Source organism: Nannospalax galili, unplaced genomic scaffold (assembly GCF_000622305.1).
Source record: "Nannospalax galili isolate Female #2095 unplaced genomic scaffold, S.galili_v1.0 scaffold1386, whole genome shotgun sequence".
Lineage (NCBI taxonomy): Eukaryota > Metazoa > Chordata > Mammalia > Rodentia > Spalacidae > Nannospalax > Nannospalax galili.
This window is the reverse complement of record NW_008354369.1, coordinates 221,050-226,359: the sequence shown is the minus strand read 5'-3', so window position 1 is coordinate 226,359 and position 5,310 is coordinate 221,050. Positions and strand designations below refer to the sequence as shown.

Below are 5,310 nucleotides of genomic sequence, written 5' to 3'. Positions count from 1 at the left end.
ACGCATGTGCATCTTAGTGTCAATTGTATTAAAAATGAATTTCTCTGTATGAAACTGTGTATTTTAATAATGAAATGGAGATCTTTATTAAAGGTCAAAATCTCATTTAATTTTATATCTTATAAGGTTTATACTGAGTACAATATTGTATAACTGTATTAATTCAACTGTGAACCTAAAAATTTACAGCCAATTTTGAAAGAGATGCATTATAGCTCTGGAAATTGTTATTGAATATGTCAATGCTGTTTTAATGAAATGCTTCTTCTAATTATGTGGTTATTAAAATTTTTTAAGTGTTTAATATCCTTAGCAATTAGTAGAATGCAAAGTAAAACTACTACAACATTTCATCTTACCCCAGTCATAGGGGCTAAGAGCATGAAATCAACTGACAACAAATGCTGGTGAAGATGTGGGGAAAGGGGATCATTTATTCATTGTTGGTAAAATCGTAAACTGGTGCATCGCTATGGAAAGCGGTGCACAGACTTTTCTAAGAGCTAAAAGTAGGTCTACCGTATGATCCAGCCACACTGCTCCTTGGCATATACCCAAAAGACTCAATATCCTACTATAGAGATACTTACTCAGCTATGTTCATTTCTGCTGTTTTCACAATAAATAGGAAGTGGAAATAACCTAAATGTCCATCACCTGATGAATGGATAATGAAAATGTGGCATATTTACACAGTCGAGTTCTAGTGCACTGTAAAGACAAATGAAATCATGAAATTTGCAGGCAAATGAATGGAACTGGAAAACATTATACTGAGAGAGGTAACACACAGTCAAAAATACAAATGCCACACATTTTCTATTATTTGTGAATTTTTAGCTTCAAATCTTCAGATGTACCACAACTTTTATGTCATTTCTTTGATGCTTCCCATAATCCATCAATAATAGGCAATTCATAAGTTCTAGATCTCACACGCTGAGGCAGAAAGGCTCACAAGACCCAAATACAAAGTGATGGTGATTCTGTTGACCATTTTAGATGCTGCCTTGTACAGTATCTGTGGCTATAAAATTTGATCTCTAAGGAATTTATATGTTACATTTCACACCTTGATCTCAGGGCTAATATCTCATTGCTAGTTCCAAATATTTTATAATTTCCAAAATAATTTTATTAATGACTCATTTGATTAGCATTTGAAAATTCGCATCGTTTATTTACACTCAACTTTTTGGCAATATTCTTACAATACACTCTTTTTATTTTCTTGTTTTCTTGCTTTTTACTAGTGTGTCATATTTGTTTCCTTTTTGTGTTTACTGGTTCAGAAGTCATAGGCTATTCACTATCAATTGTTCATAGAAATTTAACATGCATTCTTGATTTTTCAGCCTATTAATATTTATATACTTGTGCTGAATAATAAAAAAGAACTTTAAAAAATTTCCATCCCAATCTCCATCTATCTTAGTTTTTAAATTATTGTATTTTGTCATTTAATTTCACCTTCTTTTCATCACTGGGCTCTTGTTAATATTTTTCTTTTTTTCTGAATCTCTGTTTCAGTAGCTCTAGGGCTCACCATTTTCATTCTAGTTTAGACTCTGTAGAGTTGCTGCTTTTGGACTGTCAGTTATTCTTGAACCCTTCAGTTCATGCTCAGTATTCTTCCCAAAGCACACCTCTTAGAAGCAAGGATTCTCATATGTTGGAGATGTGTATCTCTATTGCCGTGCTCCGTGTTTCTTAAATCTTTGGTATAATTTCCATCCCTCCATCTCTATGGCTTTGTTTTGATTAAAGACCCACCCTTCCACTCACCCATTCTCTTTTCACTTTCTCTACTTATGCCCGGCTATAATTTAGCTGATTACTGAATTTTTGTTTTAGTTCCAGTCTTCACTACTACAAGATTTATTTGCTATTTTAAAGTTTTCCAGCCTCTTAGTTTTCTTCTTTATAATTTAGCACCTTGTTTTATTTAGTTAATTTTGACAGCCATTTTATATCTTTTTAACTTGAAGACTATGAGATATTTATTCTCTTGTTCATGATTTCTGATGACTATTCTATTGCTGAGCTGTTTTCTTGTTTATTTTTAGCCAGCTTTAAATTAATAGCTCATCTTAAATGACTTTTAGCTAATGGGAATTTCACAGGGTAAATTATGATCATTTTGCGTTTAACTATGTCAGATGGCCCTAGCAATCATGAATCTTGGGCCAACTTTCCTCATAACTAATGTAAACAGTGATATTATATTTCCACCAAGTGGTTTGGGCTGCATCAGAGTGCTGGTTATCAGTTCACACATGTTACCTGGAGAGCTCAATTCCTGCTCTCCTTGGACATCAGATTCTGTTCCTTCTTCATTACCAGATCTGAAAGTGCATCCCCAGTGTACAAACGGGGCATGGCTGATTTTCCATTTTCTAATTCTGCTTCCCAAACATTTTTCTTTCTTTTTAATCAGACCAGGTTTGCATTTAAAATATACCATTGAGTGATGCTGACCATCATGTAATTGTTCTTCTCTTTATAGTTTGAATTGGGGGCTAGTTATCAGAATCAATTCAATGAATCAGTCACAAGTTTTCTGTGACCCAAGCTTCCCCCAATGAGAGAAACTGCACTTAAGTCAAACCTTACTTATATGGGGACTCCCAAGTTTTCTAGATTCTGATACTCAAACTTGGTATTTGGCAATAAATGGGTTTCTTTATGTTCTAAGCTTGCAAGGTCTTGCATGCTTCTATAAATAATAATGATGACAGTAGGAAGGGCTTTCTCTTGAAACAGACCCAGAGCCGAGCCTAGCCTAAGCATACCAAAAATTCACGTTGAGTGAAAGGACTAACAGACTTAAAAGGTTAATAATAAGGGTTAAGTATGTATCACAAAGAAAGAAGTTTCAATAATACATACTTCTAATGTGGAACAAAACTATTCATAGATGGGAATGTAAACTCCCTACAAATAAAAGTCATTCAAATGATTATCTTGTTTCTAATGAATAAATAAACAGAATTAATATGCATTGTACATTTCATCTTGAAAACTATTAACATGTATTCAGGAACACAAAGAGCACATAATTACGTTCATGCTATTTTGAAATAAAATACTAATCATAAAAGAAAATAAATACAAGGGTTTGAAGTATAAAATAAGTTGAGATAAATCTCTAGTACTAAAATTTGAATTGGATATGTCAGAGTGAACATCTTGGTTTTTCTGTCTTCAAAAAAATTTTTTTTTCCTAACTTTGGCCTTTGAAATGATATATTCTCAGTGGTTCTAAATACAATTATTCCCTGAAAAAAGAACCTGGGACTAGTACAGGAAATAAACAAGAAGATTCTGTAATATTGTGGTGTCACAAAAAAGCAAGAAAGTTCTAGGAGACTAATTGGTGTCGTGTCAAGGTAAACAGCTAAGTCAGTGGGCTCAAAGCATGAGCAAAGCGTGTGGCAGTGAGCATCAGTGAGAACAATGAGTTCAGTTCTGAAAATATAACGTCTAGGACTTATTAGTGATATTCAGAAGAGAATAAAAATAAGTCATAGCATATATGGGACTTGCTAAGGCACAAATTCGTTTCTCTGAAAACTTATTTTAAAAGGAAAGAGCTAAGCATATGCCTCACCTTAGCAGCATTAACTCTTTAAGAAGAACCAATGTCCTCAGGGAATGAGTTTTCCTCTATAAAACCTGCTAATCTGTGCAGAAGGAATGTATAAATATCACCATTTGCAACTCCTAGGAAGCATAGCTTTAGGCAGTAGTCATCAAAAGTATTAGTTGAAAATGTGTCCAATGCAGCATCAGGCTACAGCACCTGAACCCCATGCCTTTGCAGGTATAGAGCCCCCCTAAAGTAATGCAGGGTGAGAAACAGCCCAGTTACGATGAAACTTGACCCTGAACTTCAGCAAGCCTCAGTGCCGAGTCTGGTTCCATAGTAATTACAGGAGACAGGAGAAAACAAACAAACAGCAAACAAACAAACAAACAAAAAAACAGGAGAAAACAACCAAGAAAATTGAAAACATGGAATAAACTCAGCTTCCACAACATATAAGTATAAAGAAAAATTAACGAAGAGAGTATATTTTGAGACTTTCATAAGAAACCTGAGAAACATAAAAGTATAATGAATCTTAAATCTTAGTTCAACCATACCAACTGTAGAAGACATTTTATTAGCAATTAGTTTTACAAGCTTGAATATGACTGGATATATAATATTAAATATTTGATCATATTAGAATTACCAAATGAATAATGGCATTAAGTAGTAGAATTCATTTTATAATGGTCAATGATGCAAGGAAATAGTCTTTAGTTTTTGAAATTCACCTGGAAATGTGTCAATGTGTCGGAATCAAACATGACCTTGAGGCTGCTTTAGAAACCAGCTGAGAAGACAGAGGGGGCAATAAACAAAGCAAGGCTGGACTCCGGTGCGCGGAGGATGGATGAAGGCTGGATGACTGCCGCTCGCAGGCTCTTTATACTTTTTCTCTTGAATAGTTTTGAAATTTATTTCTAATAGCAATTAACAAAAGAGAGCTATCTGTCTCTTAATAAAGTCAACAAATGTTAAGAATAAAGACTAAGTATTGCAGCGTTTAAAGCAGGTCACTGACTTAATGTTTCTGATAAATTTTTCTCTGAAATAATAAGTGGCAAGAGATTGTAGAGAAATGGTTATAAAGTTGATAAAAAAATCTAAGTAAACCCCAAATACTTAACCCAGTCAGGAAATTTTATTGGGAAGGTAGCAGAAAACATATTTTTAAATATGTGTTAACTGTGAAATTATAATTGTCTGAAACTTCTACTTGAAAATAAAATTCTAATTTAATTAAAGATTAATCAAACTCAGGAATGCATAAATGGGGGATTTGTGTTATGGAAGAACTTGCAGACAGTGTGACTATAGATAAATCACAGAGCAAATCAGAGTATTGTGTTAATATTACACATTTTATAAAACACAAAGTAATTGTTAAAATGAATGTAGAGCAACCCAACACTCTCTCGTATTCCCTATTCCATTCATAAAATTATTTTCATTGCTAATTTGCATGCTTCTTTGAAGGCTTATTTGGTTAAGATCTGATTCCACTGTGAATCTGTGAGGTAGTTAAGAGCAGGTCCCAAAAGCACCTCTGTGTTTAATTTTTATCACAATGTGTACTTGATGTTTAATGAAGTGCTTACCGTGTTACAGGCATGAGCAATTATATTAAACAATCAAATGGTGCTTTACAAGTATTTGTTAAAAGGAAGGCCTTCAAAGATGTCTATATATGTAGGATTGAAAAGTTACACTATTTTTTT

At 33.5% G+C, this 5,310-nt stretch overlaps 1 pseudogene; it reads right to left on the bottom strand.

Moving 5' to 3' along the window:
- LOC108491710 overlaps positions 1-5,310 on the bottom strand; it is a 47,342-nt pseudogene that overhangs the window by 41,321 nt on the left and 711 nt on the right.